The sequence below is a fragment of the Cimex lectularius genome, unplaced genomic scaffold (assembly GCF_000648675.2).
Source record: "Cimex lectularius strain Harlan isolate CLEC.00 unplaced genomic scaffold, Clec_2.1 scaffold180, whole genome shotgun sequence".
NCBI lineage: Eukaryota > Metazoa > Arthropoda > Insecta > Hemiptera > Cimicidae > Cimex > Cimex lectularius.
In genome coordinates, this window is record NW_019394226.1 from 436711 (window position 1) to 453232 (window position 16522).

A 16522-nucleotide genomic window follows, 5' to 3' on the forward strand; every position below is an offset into this window, starting at 1 on the left:
TCATGTTATCACTCATTTTTTACAACCTCTTCTTCACACACTTATTTTAACATATATGTACATAAATAAATAAAAATAAAACAGGTGCATATATCGCAGGTGTTTGACTAGATGAATTGCAATACTTGGTATGACGTGGGAGGTTTTTTGACACTGCCACCAACTAATAACTAACATTTTTACAAGGATTTCTTAAATACTATTATCACAGTCTGTTTATCTAAACCTTATGCGTAATAAATTAAATAATCCTTTTATAAATAACTAAAAAATGTATTGCTAAAATTCCCGGTGGGGGGGCTTTGTCCTGTTCTAAAATCCCATTTTATATAATAGTCAAACCATTAATATCAGTTTTTAAGTGATAATTAATTAAGGTTTTTAGTTGAGATGAAAAAAAGTTAATGGCACGAGAGGGATTCGAACCCACGACCTTCGGCTAGATGCGCCGCTGCTATACCACCTGAGCTATCGTGACCTCGATCCACTCGGACATCAGCTCCAGTGGTAGAGCAGCAGCGTATCTAGCCGAAGGTCGTGGGTTCGAATCCTTCTCGTGCCATTAACTTTTTTTCATCTCAACTAAAAACCTTAATTAATTGTCTCGTATTAATTGGTCAAGTGGACCACGAAAGTAGTGAATTAATCAGTTTTTAAGTTGCACGAATTACTATCCTGGTGAATCTACGTCATTTCTTTCACAACGCGGCGACCTGTATTTTTCTCTGGGATCATGATTTTGACTTCATCAAGTTTATCGAAGTTAAAACAAAGACTTTTAGCATGGTTATGTTTCGATAAGTTCCAGGTCTTTCTTCATCATCGCAATCATATTTATGTTGACGCACTCGTTCAGACAGGTATTGTTTCAGTCAAACACCTGTGATATATGCACCTGTAACAAGTTTTATGTTTATTTATTTATGTACATGTTATTTGTTTACATATTGACTGAGTATCTGTGAGTAGCCACAACAAAAAATTGTATTATTTTAATTAATTGTTATCTGTCTATGTAGTGCCCTGAGGAAGGCAATAAAAATTGTGTACACTTGTATTTTTATTCAGAAATCGCAAATCAAAAATCATTATGAAATATGTGGTGTTTAGTGACCGTTAGTCAATGATTATTCGGAGATCGTGAGATGCGGTCTGGTGTGATGTAGGTTTCAGAAAAACATTTTCTTTATCGTGCCAACGTTTCGATCTTTACTGAAATCATTTTCAGGGCCTGGGATTTACAACAATGTTTACATTTAACAAATACATTTAAGATGTGAAAAAGTGAATTTATACATTGCAAAATATATTTTTTATATTGAATCAAATTATTTCCACTTACTCAAAGTGTTTGTCTTCTGTGTAATTGTGCCATTCTTGCGTGTCGTGTTAAGAGTGCCAGTGAGATTTTGCTGTTTTATATTTATATACGTTGAATTTTGAAGGGGTGGGGAAGGAAGTCGGTTAGAAAAGACATTTTGTACATTTAGACTTGTATTTTTTCTTTTGTCCACAAACCAAATTCAACAGAAACATCGGTATTGTCTCAATTTATTAGTTTATCACCTTTGAATTATATTCGCTATTGTTTTTATAGAACATGTAAGCATATCCTGCATAATTTTGTTATAAAAAATCAAAATATCACGTGATTATGTTTGTTTTTGGCAAACCTGATTTTTGGCATTTTGTAATGTAAAGTGGCAATAGGTTGACCAGTGAAAGGCCAAACTCAAAAAATTTCATTTTGTCATTGTGTCGCAGATGCTTGACGATGGCCATGCATGTTGTCATGCCATTATTGTATTTGAATCTTTCCAAAAGACAGTTCATAAACAAAGTTTATTATTTTCAACGATCCGGATTTCGAGCATTAAACGTTCACAATCAGGTTTAAGAAGTTACAAACATCTCAATAAAGATCGAAACACTGGCAGGATAAAGAAAATGTTTTTCTAAAACCAACGTCATACCAGATCGCATCTCACGATCACCAAATAATGATTTATACTAGGGTGTAAAAAATTAATTAATTGTAAGATTTATTTTACATCTTCTAGTGTTTCCGACCAATTATATAAAATATCGACTATATAGAGTTTCCCTAAAAAGGACAGATTTAATTAATTAGTTATCAGATTTTAAAAGTAAATTATATCTGTCGTATTTTTCAAAACTGAGTGGCAACTCCTTGGAACGTCGCGTTGGTGGTGGATCGGCGGTTTCACTCTTACAACACATGTCTTAATGTCTTAGGATTCAGGTTTTTAAACCATTAAATCTGATGATGAACATTTAAGCCTGAAATCCGGATTGTTGAAAGGAACAAATTTTGACTAAGAACTATTTTTTGGAAAGATTTACCCCATATTTACCAACATTTCTGTTAATATATTTGAGTATATTGATTTATACATTTTTTACATTTTTATATGGGAAGACGTTTTACACATGAACCCTGAAGATGAACTTATGTTCAGAATTATGCTTTACTTTTTTTTATTAAAACCTTAAATTTAATCGTGGTAGGGAATAAGGGATGCTTTTTAATAATCATTGGAAAGTACTAATAAACATATTTGGTGAGAAGTCTACCCTCCCATTGTGGCATGTGGGGATTATTGGAGAAGGGGCTATAATTGTGGATCCCCTTTTGGATGTAATCTTGCACGTACGCACATGCATCGGGCGTTTTTCGCCGAGCGTTAATTAGATCGAGTGGTCTGGGCTCAGCCCCATCTCGCAGATTGCATTTGCCCTTTTCCGACGACACCTCGCCCCAACGGCACACGGGAATTACCTTTCAACCCTTGCATACAAATTACGAGCGACCCTTCCAACTTCCTTCTCGCAATTTCCGGGTTTTCTGTATTTGTCCGAGTCTGAGAATTGTTAGAAAGCATACAGGGGGAGGTCGGTTCAACTGGCTGTGCGTTGTGAGATATGCTACATGATTTTTCTAACTATTCAAACAATTAAGTCTTAATAAAAACGATATAAGGCCTTTAATGCAGGCCTAATAAAAGGTTAAAAGCTTGGCAATTACATAAAAGAAACCATCATTAACAACATCTCTTATAGAAAATAACAGTTAATAAAAAACAACGATTATTCGGAGATCGTGAGATGCGGTCTGGTTGACGTAGATTTTAGAAAAACATTTTCTTTATCGTGCCAACGTTTCGATCTTTATTGAGATCATCTTCAGCGCTCAAAGTGTTTGTTTTCCGTGTAGATGTGTCATTCTTGGTATCTACACGGAAAACAAACTTTTTTTAATTCTAAAATTTTCTAGCATTGTATAAATTCATTTTATTTATTTTTTTTTTTTAATTTTTAGCATTGTATAAATTTATGTATTTCACATCTCACATGTATTGGTTAAATTTAAACAATGTTTATAATCCCAGGTCCTGAAGATGATCTCAATAAAGATCGAAACGTTGGCACGAGAAATAAAATGTTTTTCTAATACCTACGCATAATCATTGACTATCGGTCACTAAACACCACACTTTAGTACAATGTGACATGACAGATGGTACAATTGAGAGACTGGACGAAAAACTGCAGCTACTCGAGCGCAATTTAGTTAGTTGTTGTCAGTGTATTCTTCCGATCTTAGTTCAGATAATCTGACAGAAAGGCTAAGTGTGTGTTAAGTTCATAAGTCAGGATGATATAAAATGAAAATAATGTTATCGGAAGGTTTGGTTAGGTAAAATTATTTTCAGGTTCTGTGTTACACTTTGTTGTATGTCGTGTGAACCATTTTTGAAAAGTGTAATCCCCGTCGAAAAAAGGGCAAACTACGCCACATAAATTACTCGTCCGACGAAAATAATTGAGTCAGCTCGAAATATTCCGGTCACACTAGGCCGCCGGGGCCACGTAGCCGTTTTCCGAGGGGAAAAAATTAGAGGCGAAGTGTTTTCGTGTAGGTATGAAAGCTCCGTGTTAAAGAGATGAGACAGGAATATGAATAGGAGGGAAATTGAGCATTTAGTAGAATCACCCCTCGATTCTTGTTGTATGTAAATTGTTACCTTTGGTCCTCGACGGTCGGGAATATAAACAGTGCCCATTTTTAAACTGAGCCTAACGAATTCTATTTACCCATTTCCCCTCTTTTGTCCAACTATCTCTTTATTTATATGCCCGACAAATCTGTCGACAGCGTTTTTATTTTATTTTAATTTATTTGCTTTCAGTTTTATTTTTTTTAATGCTTTTTATTTCTACAAATATAGCAGTACGATTATCAACAAGGCATAGTACGGGGGGGGGGTGGCCGCAACGGTTTAGGCGTTGACACGGCGCTCATCACTGTAAGGTAAAGGTCCCAGGTTCGAATCCAGCGGCCCTGCATTCGAACCCGACATGCTTATAAAATGTTTTTTTCTCAAAAACGCCGGCACCCTGAGGGGTTGTATGACCTCTGCTGTTGCGAACCCTAGTTTAAAAAAACGCATAGTACAGGCCTGGATCACAATCAGTCTGCCGGCCGGAGGTCGTTGTTAAGAGAAAAGGAATAAAACAAAATCACAATGAAGAAATAATAATCAAGAGATAAGAATTAAAGCGAGGTTATAACATTATTCGCTATATGCTAGCACACACTCTAAAACGGTTAAACATAATTCACTAATTTTCGTGGTCCGCTTGACCAATTAATATCTTTCAATTAATTAAGGTTTTTAGTTGAGATAAAAAAGTCAATGGTACGAGCGGGATTCGAACGCATGTTCTACGGCTAGATACGCCCCTACTCTACCACTTGAGCTATCGTGACTTATCTCAACTAAAAATCCTAATTAATTGAAAGATATTAATTGGTCAAGCGGACCATGAAAACTAGTGAATTTAATAAGTTAAAATGAAGTATACCTTCACTAAAGCTCTCCGTGGCTATTTCATTTTTCGCCGAGAATCAACTAGATTATACATTTGAAAAATGGCAAAAAGGAGGGAAAATTCAAAGGTGGGGTTGAGATGGGAAGTTAGTGTCCGAGTGGATCGAAGGTCGTAGGTTCGAATCCCACTCGTGACACTGACGTTTTATCTCAACTATAAACCTTACTTAATTGAAAGTTAAACATAATAGTAAAACTACATATATTAGAAAGCAAACAGAGGGGAAAAGTCTTAATGGTAAAGCGACAAAACATCCGATATAATAAAATCATATAATATATAAAGAAAATTGGAATGAATTGGAAGGGTCAAAAATTGAATTCCATAATTAGGTCTAATCTGTATTTCCAGGCGTGGCGGACTGCGTGAGCGCCCGTACACCTGAGCCATCCAACAGATTTAACAGTGTTTCTAGAGAGAGTAAAAGATCCCAAGTGCAACAACCTGATCTCGCCCAATATTGTACATTCGGCCATACAATGCAGTTGAGACAGATTGATAATTGCAAAAGGCACATAACTTTCCTTGCCCCTAACCAAAGTGCAGACCTCGCAACGGGTATTTAATAGCCATCTCAAGTTTGATAGACTCGGGAAATTAAGGTTCTCTATCTGTAGATTAAGTAAGGTGTGGGCATGAGATAAATCTTTAAATAAGGAAAATTTAAGCGATGACCGAGCTCGGAGTAAGCATTCGGCCCGATGCCGTTCCTTGAATCTAGATAGCATATCTAAAAGAGAGCTGGCCATTCAGCAAGGTTTTCGTAGGTGGAGTATTGCTTCCCGTATACTCGGTCGTCCTAAAAAGAGCAATGAGGATCCTTAACGTCCGCACCTAGCCTATTCGGCCTTATCGGTCATTTTGATTTTCAAGTTGAGAGCTGACTCACCTCCGCATACGACAGAAGGGTGTTACTGCCGCAGCGTTGGTGTAGAGGCAGCTCAGCCCCGAGGGGCCAAGACAACCTCGCTCTCCGCTTGTCCATTCCGTGTGGTCGGGTCTGTATCGCCGTGCGCAAAGGGCTACCTAAGCCGAAATACATCAGCCTGTTCTCCCGCGCACTCGCTAGATAGAGAAAGACACTCTATCTCCCAGAGTATTGAGGCTTCCCCAGCGTAGAAACTACCGAGAGATCCGCTCCAGCCGAGATTTTGTTTAAATAGGAATTGCTATCCACTCCCAACAGGAGACCGCCTATGGTAAAAGTCTCCAATCGAACTCAGCCCACACCTACGTGCAAAGCATACTCGTGTAGGAGCAACCGATTCACTACCTGTTCTCATCCGCCACTACTCACGCATTCGAGGGACTTTTCAGCATAATCATAGCGTCCTCAACGCTTATACGCTGCCGACCGATCCGCCGTATGCCGTGAGGCCGGGTGTATAACGGTGCTCATATGCAAGTTTCGTGCGAAGGTCACAGGTCTAAGTTCCCGACAGGGGCGTCACCACGAACCACTACGAATCCATTCCCAGTGTAACGGGGGCTGAATTTTGGAACATTTCTGTTACCCCGTAGTACAGATGGTTATGTACCCTCCCCCGTCTATGCAGACAGGACCCTAACCCTCGTGTGCCTCTGATAAGAACGTGGGACAGATTACTTCTAATCTTTCAAAGAGCGTAAGCCATTGGATATACCAGGTGGTCTTATTCCTGATGATCGCAGTTATTTTAGCCAATTTTATGTAAGGGGAATTCAAAATTTTAAAAATAAATGAAAGTATATATTAAAATCAGGTTAGTGGACGTTTCTAAATAAATTGTGTAGTTTGGGGTAGGGTTAGGAAGAGAAATTAACGTACGAATAAAAAATTTTTGGAATTTCTCGACTTCTTCATATTGTTTGTAACCCCTTATCTGGCAACCGTAGCAGATGATTGAACGACATACCGAGTTGAATACATTAAATTTCACGTGGATCGGAACCATTTCCTGTTTCATTAATATGGCCCAGCTTTTACAGAGAGCAAGTTTCGCATAAGATATTTTTAGATGGTTTGATCAGTGTAGTTGTGGGGTGAGCGTAAGTCCAACATATTCTTTCACCCCTCATTTCTTCCCCCCTCAAAAAGCCAGCGGTTTGTCGCCTTTACTTTCCCCCTCTTCTGAAAATCATGATTTTGACCTTTTTGAGATTAACTGTCAGGTTCCACTGGGTAAAATTTCCCAAAATGACAATATGAATGAATGAATGAATGAAAGAATAATAACTTTACTATAATAATAATAAAATGAAAATAAACACAAAGTATTTACATTAACTTTATATTTCCAAAGAAAAAGCTAAATTGGCAATGGCCTTAGCCGTCTGTCGAGTTGCTTTATCAATTTTTGTACCTTTAGAATGAACTTTGATTTTAAAAATTGAATTGGTCAACCAGGTATTTTCGGTACCGTAGGGCGTGAGTGAGGTACACCACAAGCTTACTCCAGTTATCCCTTCCGTTGAGGATTGCAATTACTTCTTCTACATCCAGCTCCAGTTTTCCAAAGTGCCTTTGGCGGAACTCTCTCAGAACGGGGCACACACCCATGAAGTGGAGAGTGTCCTCCGGGACGTTGAGGTTACATAAGGAGCAGATGGCGCGGTCCTGTCTCTACGGTTGGCAGTTCAGCTGAAGTAATTCACCCCTCGCCCTCAAGACTAGAGACACCTCATAGGCTGTCATATCAGAGCACTCCATGTAGTTTCACCCTAAGTGAAAATCCAGTCTTGCGTACAAGTTGTGATGTAAGCTATTCCTCGCGCGGGTTACCACGTCTTTCCCTTTGCTCTCCTCCCATTTTTTTTATCAGGTCCGAGGTATTAGAGGACTTCAGTTCTTCCCTACTTACTCCTACACCGTACAGCCTACCTAACTCTGACAGCTGCTTGTGCCATAATATGCCTTTATTTATTGCTACGTCGGCCAAAAACTGCGTCAGTCTGTCAGGTGTGTGATTCAGTATTTTACTTATATATTTCAAATGCAGGCTCAAAGTGTGACTGTAGAGTGGTGTGACCGAGCACTCAATATATAGGATGTAGTCTGGGGTACTAGTTGGCAGGCAGAGCAGTTTCTTGATGAAGTATTTCTGTGCATTTTCTATTTCCTTCAAGTATAAGTAACCCCAGACCTGCGCACCATAGCATACTACGGACCTTAGGGTGCTGTTGAATATCATCAAAATGACAATATCGTCTGCATAAAGTAGTATTTTTATGCTAACGTTACCTATTCGGACTCCACATTCGAGAGTCGATGGGAAATCAAAAAAGAGAGCGAACAGAACTGGACTGAGTAGACAACCCTGCCTAACACCACAATTAACCTAAACAAAATCGGATAAACCTTCACGCCCTCGGTCCTCTGATCTCTTTGTGAGAAAAGGGATTTTAGTATATTAAAAATTTTGGAAGTGAAGCCATAGTTACTACGATCTACACTATCAAATGCGGTTTTTAAGTCCACGAAAAAACAAAAAACTTTTTGTTTCGGCCTGGCCAGTGATTGATATTAATGATATTTAACAGGACAAGTAGATTACCACTTGTAGAGTAACCTTTATGGAAACAAATTTGACATTCACTCAATTTCTTACTATGAAGGCATCAATTCGGGATAGGACTAGAGGAGAGAAAATTTTGGCGATCGAGTCCAGGTAGGAAATACCTCTATAATTATTTACATCATTGACGTCGCCACTTTTGAATAGGGGGAAAATGATTGATTTCAAAAAGGATGGAGGAGTGAGACCTTATTTTATTTTATTTAAAAAAATTCTAATTGTTATTGCTTGAAACGCTTGTGAGATGATAACGCAAATATTAGCAAGAGGTAAAACCGGTAATTATCGAGGTCCATTTTACGGCCGTAACGCTCCGACGAGCTGTGGCATTAAAGCTTAACCGCTGGCAATTTTAAAACAAACGGACATGGAAAAATCACGTTATTATCTCGGCAACGTCTGAATGTATAAATAATAATAGTATTTTCTTTTAATTAAAAAAAAATCAAAACCTGTTTGAAACAAATTTTACGGACCGAGTGACATTGTTTATCTTTAATTATTTTCATAAAATTTCCCTTCGCTGTTGAAATTAGAATTCGGGCCTACATTTCCATTATTGAACGAATGATAGAACCTTATTATATAAAAATAAATCTAAAAATAACAATAATTTAAATTAAAATAAGCAAAATAAACAATGATTATTTGGAGGTCGTGAGATGCGGTCCGACGCAGGTTTTAGAAAAACATTTTCTTTATCGTGCCAACGTTTCGATCTTTATTGAGATCATCTTCAGGCTCAAAGTGTTGGCCAGACAAATGATGATATGGGATGAATAGGAAAATAGAAAATTGCAACAGCAGGCCTAGCTGACACCTAGCCGGAGGTGTTCAAGGACCTGGACAGTACTCTGTCAACAAAAGATTTGTAGTGTAGTTGAAATGATGAATGGTGGAGTGAGTGCGGTGTTCAAACCTTTTAAAAAGATAGTTTCTACTCTCAGTACGAAAGATAGATACTTAATAAGATGTTAATTACGGTTTTTATCTAAGATAAAAAAAGTCAGTGTCACGAGCGGGATTCGAACCCACGACCTTCGACTAATACGCCGCTCTCTACCACTTGAGCTATCGTGATCCACTCGGACACAAATTCCCATCTCAACCCCGCCTTAAGGAAAAATTAAGTATACTTCACTAAAGCTCTTCGTGGCCATTTCATTTGGCGCCGAGAATCAAATAGATTAAACGACGTTTGAAAAATGGCAAAAAGGAGGGAATTCGAGAGGTGGGTTGATATGAGAAGTTAATGTCTGAGTGGGTCAAAGTCACGGTTGCTCAGGTGGTAGAGCAGCGGCGTATTTAGCCGATGGTCACCTGAATTGATTGAAATATATTAAGCGGACCACGAAAACTAGTGAATTTAATAAGTAAAAATGAAGAATACTTTCATTAAAGCTCTCCGTGCCATTTCATTTGTCGCCGAAAATAATTAATTGGTCAAGAATCCACGAAATCTAGTGAACTTAGTAAGATAGTTCGATACTTACTGTGAGTAGGAACTATCTTTTCAAAATGATTGTAGTGTAGGTGATGCGAAGTGGTGGTATACGTAGTAGGCTGGAATACATCTAAATGAAGATTGTATATTTTTGTGTGGTGTTTAGTAACCGTTACTTGATGATTTCGAGGTTGGGAGATGCGGTCTGGTATGACGTAGGTTTTAGAAAACAACAACAAGGGCACTCTCAACCCGACAGACAAGAATGACATATCTACACGGAAAACAAACACTTTGAGCCCTGAAGATGATCTCAATATAGATCGAAACGTTGGCGCTATAAAGAAAATGTTTTTCTAAAACCTACGTCACACCAGACCACACATTCTAGTTTACTCTAAGAAACCACTTTAGAACTATCGTAACTATTTATCGTCCTAGAAATTTAAAAAATTCACTTAATATTTCGAACTTTATTGTTTTAATGTTTAAATATTGGCAAAATAAGGAATAATTTACTTTTTTACCTCCACTCCAAAGTTGGGAAAAGACGAAATAACTATGTCAAATGAAGTTATCGGGTTGTCCGGAAAATAATGCAGGATTTTAAGTTTTCATTAAAAAAAATCTATATAAAATATTCTGTTTACGTTTACAGGATTACTCATTTCCTCTTCCAAATGATATTGTTTGTTTACCTCTGTAGCATTCCGCTACTTGGAAATAATTCAGTCATCCTTATAATGTCAAAGCGAGAATTTCGTACGATTTTCTTTTACGAGTTTAAACTCGGCCGAAGCGGAGCCCAAACGGCTAGAAACATTAACCAAGTCTGGGGCGAGGGTTGTGTTAATGAGTGCACTGTGCAAAGGTGGTTTAAAAAATTTCGGGAGGGAGATTTCAGCCTTGAAGATGAAGAAGGTCGTGGAAGGCCTTCCTCTCTTAATGATGATGTTCTGCGATCAGTGGTGGAAGAAAACCCCAAAACAACTGTTCGAGAACTTGCAGAGCAACTCAAAGTCAGTAAAACGACCGTCGCTGACCACCTCAAGGCGATTGGAAAAGTGAAAAAACTCGAAAATTGGGTTCCACACTCATTAAACGATCGCCAAAAAAATCAGCGCTTTGATGTTTGTGCATCACTTCTTTGTCGAAACAAAAATGACCCATTTCTGGCCAGAATTGTTACATGTGACGAAAAGTGGATTCTCTACGATAACACTAGACGTTCTGGACAGTGGCTCGACAAAGGAGAAGCTCCAAAGCCCCCAACTCATCAAAAAAAGGTAATGGTTACGGCTTCATTTGGTTTAATACACTACAGCTTCTTAAATCCTGGCGAAACCATCAATGCTGAATCATACTGTAACCAAATTAATACCATGCATCAGAAATTGGCAGTAATGAAGCCCTCTTTGGTCAATCGGAAAGGGCCCATTTTGTTGCATGACAACGCTCGACCACATGTGTCACGTGTAACGTCACAAAAATTATTGGAGCTTGGCTATGAAACTTTGCCTCACCCACCCTACTCTCCGGACCTCTCGCCTACTGACTACCATTTTTTTAGACACCTGGACCACTACTTACAACACATAATATTCAAAAATCAAACGGAACTGGAAAATGCATTTATTGACTTTATCAATTCTAAAAATTCTGAATTCTACTCAGACGGAATTAATAAGTTACCAACACGTTGGGAGAAATGTATTGAGAGTATGGGAAATTATTTTGATTAAAGAACATTGCTTTAAAGTAACTAGTTTCTTTTTTTTTGTTTAATACCAAAATCCTGCATTATTTTCCGGACAACCCAATATATAAAAAATTGATTATAAGTAACAGTATAACGTTCGTCAAACCAGAATCGCCTCGTTTAAGAAGATAAGGGTAAAAACTTGTAGGACATCCGGGTGCGGAGCCATCAATCATTGCAACCAGTCTTGATGTTAGTAAGACGCCGGTCTTCTTTAAACGGTCACACGAGTATATTTGATTTTCTCAATATATACCGCTAAATTAGTGGCTGATTTTCTCCTGGAACTTTGGACATAAAAAGGTAGGAAAAAGTTTTCTTATTTATCTGATTCTTTTTTCAGTTACAAATTTAAATCGAAAAATTCAATTACATAAAAAAAGACAACCAGATTCCTCTCGTTTCTTTGAAATTTTCCGCTGAATGCAATAGACATTTATGTGTTGTACATTAGTGAGATTTGTATAGAAAGCTGTATAATAATTTACATAGCAATTGGAGTTGTCGTTAGAACTTTTAAACCTGTTGATTCTAAAATAATTAAAAATATCTTGACTGCCGGATGATTTACCAGCGTAGGGAGGGCCAATATAACGGGGGCGGAAATACGTGTAGTAATATTTCCTCATTATCATATCGTATTTCGCGCAGAGAATCGGCCAAAGCAGGACACATGCACACAGAGCACGTAAGCCCAGCCCCTCTGAACTGTCCGTGCGTACTATGATCAGATAAGGCCGGTGTAAATTAAAGAATCGATGTTCAACACTTGCCGAAGCCCCTTTCTTAAATATCTCGAGCAACAAATATTGTCGAAGAAGAATTAAACTAAAAAGAAAAATAGGAGACGTATTGCAACATAAAATTCACTTAATATGTTAAATTATGGTTTCATACTTCCTTCTTCATTAGTAGTAGAATTTCAAATCAGTTTAATTTTATGGATAAAGATTGATAGAATGAGTTGAATAATGTTTAAGTCCTCCAAATGCAGGATGTTTTTATCGAACAGAATTTATAGTTTTTTCAGAAGATGCCTTGTTTCATGTTACGCCTCTTAATTGTTTGGAATCTTCCGCATACCAAAATTGTTTATTTGTCAGAAGAAAGATTAAGTGTTCCTAGGTTTCTCTTTCCCCTGTCTAAAGTGATTATTTTCGGATTTAGCTAAAGATAGCGGTTTTGGATGCTCGTGAGCTTAACAAATACATGTTGTTTGCTTCATTTTTGAACTTTTCGTTTTAGCTTATATGCATTTGTTGACCTCGCTTAGAATCTTTTACGTTCGTCACGTAATATTATTGTTTTTCTAAAATTATTTATAGCTATTTCATGCATGTTATTAGCACTCGTAGGCTGGTCCTCAGTTATATTTGCTCGATTTAGCTTACCTTGTTCCTAGGTTACCACAGAAGGTCCAAAGAATCGAAGAAGACAGGGATACGTTGACAGGATGTTCGCCCAACTTAAAACCTTTTGAGAATGTAATTCAAGTTGTCATGCAAGTCAAGAATGATGGTTTTGAGTGAAACATACCCTCTAGTTCCCAGGACACGCAAATAGAACAGAACGAGGAAGCCGGATGTACTTGCTACATGCTGATAGCTTTTGGAGGCATAGGGTCTTATACATCACGCATTATCTTCTACATCTTAGGTATCTTAAACATCTTAGTCAAGAAGACATGGTGAAAGTGAGGTAACAATGGAAATCACTCACTGGACACAGATTAGGTGTGGTAGAGTGGTGCTATGAGTTTTTTCCGCCTCGTATTTGCCGCGCTAGTGGTTGTTCGAATCCCAACAGACCCCATGGCTTTTAATTTGATAATAGTATTAAAGAAGTACAGTAAAGTGGTTTGAACCCTCGTCCACGGTATTCAACGGGACGCTAAGCCCGGCTTATAACATGAATTGTATTACTTTACACGGATAACCCAAAAACCTCCTGGCAAGATTTAGAAAAAGAGAGACAATAGAATGCATCAAATGAGACAGAAAAAAACTCCGAATCATACAGGATAGCTAACGGGGTAGTAGGAACTGAGGGGGCATTTGATGAATCAACACGGTATGCAGATTCTCTCAAGAAGCAGAGGAAACACCAAGGCACCTACTAATTGACAGTAGTGCAACACTTATTGGAAGAAGCAATGCTTGGGATGTACAGCATAACAGTATAAGAAATACTGCAATAAAATGAAATGCCTTGTTGAATTAGTAATCTCCGATGTGAAATAGGTACTAAATCGGGATTGCTCATAATGTGCGCAGTCAGTCACCAATCATGTTCAATGTGAATGACGTCTGCAGAATCTATTTGGCAGAATCAACGTGCGCTATCTTCTGCTAATCCTAACTTCCACACACAGACTTGCAATTATGGATCATACTTTTTTCTGTTTTCTATAGTAGGTCTAGACTAACAGGCGAGACCTTATAGAGAAGGTCTTTCGACTCTAGGCTGTTGCTTCGCAAGTTCAGTTCTTTAACTTGGCCGATTTGGCGTTTAGAGTTTTTCTAAGGGCTTGAATATTTTATAGAAAGCTTCTAGTCCTGAAGCTAATGACGAATGAAGAATAAAGCTCGCCTGGATGTAAAACCTTTAGAAACATTTTTCATAGTAGATTTGCTGGATTGATCTTACCCCCTTTAAAAAAAAAAAAAATAACGTGCAGTATGCACTCCGCTTCTTCGCAGAACTTGCATGTGCTGCATCCTGCTATTCATAACATCCACATGCAGACCTGCAATTTAGAACATAGTTTATGGTGTAGTTTTACAGAAACATTCTAGTAGCTTCGTTATTCTCCTGTTCTGTGGCGAAAGATGTAACACTAGATGAAGAAACTTTGCCTTTTTGGATGAAAAATCTGTACAGACTTTTCCATTTTAACTACTGCTTGGTACACACACGTACGCCATTCCTTGGCACAATCTTCATGCGCAGTCTTCTTCTATTACCAACGTCCTTGTGCAGAAAGCCGTGCTCTCTAGGGTGTGGTTTCACCAGTTTAGTTCTTTAACTTGGTCCATTCGGCGTTAGCACCATTTTCTGAAGATTTGAGTATTTTACCGAAACGTTCTAGTAGCTTTTTAGCTTCTTCGATATCATTATTTCGGCTACAAGAGGTAACACTGCGAGAAGCGGAGAAACCTCCCCTTTTTGGAGATTTTCTGCCTGGATTATTCTTTCGTTCCGTGCTATACGCTTTAAACGTATAGTGTTAAAAGATAATACGGTGTTTGCCTTATTAAAATTTAAGAGAAGCAGGAGTTCGTTGCATGAATCTATGTTATCATATTCTCCCAGGATAAATAAAAATTTGATAGCGTCTCCAGGGCATCTGTCAGTTTTATCCCTGATATTGAATTTTTCAAAATATATTTTTAGTATAGTTTTATGATACCCATCTCATTTTCTTCTTCACCATTTGGTTTTTTCACCAAATCCTCTTATCTTTAGAACATTTCGTTATAAAAGCCGGCCGGAGATGTTAAGGCAACTCGTACCGTCGGCACATATACCTAATTCGGAAGGGCCCTGGGATAAAAGTAAATAAAGAGGACGTGACAAGAAAGAATCACGGGTTCAACGGCTAATCATATTTCGGACTTGTCTAAAACTTTCCGGTTGTCGGGTGTTGCGTGGGTTTCTCCTTTTATAATTTAACCCGCTCTCGCGAATTTTCGACACTGCGTCAACACGGGGTCTATTTACCCAAAGCGGCGAGGTGAAATTTAAATAGAAAGGGGAAAAGTGAAAAATGTCGGGATTCTAATATAAGAATTGTTTGGGTACGAGTACTTGCAACCAGTTAACCCAAATAGAAATTTTCATGCAAGAATTATCCTCTATAAAAAAAAAAAATTCACTCTTAGTCATATCAATCTAACAAAAATTACAGGTCCAAAACGGCAAAAGTTTTAACTAACTTATTTTACCCTTAGTTGTCCACGAATAAAATAAAATTAAATCTCTTTGATTCTTACACGAGAACAAAAGACAAGTCGCTATTAGCTTTAGTTGAAAATAAAGCTTTAAACCCTTGTAGAGATCGAAAACGTAAAAGGGCCTTTGGGTCAGAACTAATCTGAAGATAAGATTCGATTGGGTTATTACTTAAGTTATTGCCCCGAGGAAAAATATCATAATTTCAAATGGCGATTTGCCCTTATCTCAACCCTCGTCCTTGTAAAAAATGAAGTCGTTTTTGATAAGCTTGACGTTTAACCAACGCCAATAGCGGTCATTTTCCTCGTAGAAGAGTTATTCCGGAACTGCCTTAAAATATTTTTTGCTTAAAGATTTCAAAAAACTTCCATACTAAAGCATAGACATATTATTTGTTCAAATAAAAAACTGGGTTCAATGTGCGTCCTAGATGATGATGATCATTTACTTTGGACTTCTTGGTTTATAAGTGCCTTCATTGAGCGGTTGCTAAACGTTCGAAGATAATTTAGATGGCAGTTTCTCCCTCGAAACAACATAACCTAAGAATGAGACCATTATTGAAAATACCCATGTTTTAGGTTTTCTCAGATGCCAGTTGTTGGTAATAACCCTATTACTTTCCTGAATTTTACCCTTTCTAACTATAGCATTGTTTTGATGAGGAATGAGTTTACTTCATCTGGCACCTCTAAAGTTCGTCGCTTTATCACTTTTATTTTGATTGGAATTGTAATGCAAAGAAAGAGTCTTGTCCATTACCTAATTGTCTGCCTTAGTATGAATAAATATTATAAAAACTTCTCATCATTTTCATCACCATCTCTCTCTCTCTCTCTTTCTTTCTTTCTCTCTCTCTCTTTCATTATATGTCTATATTTTTATATATTCCACTTA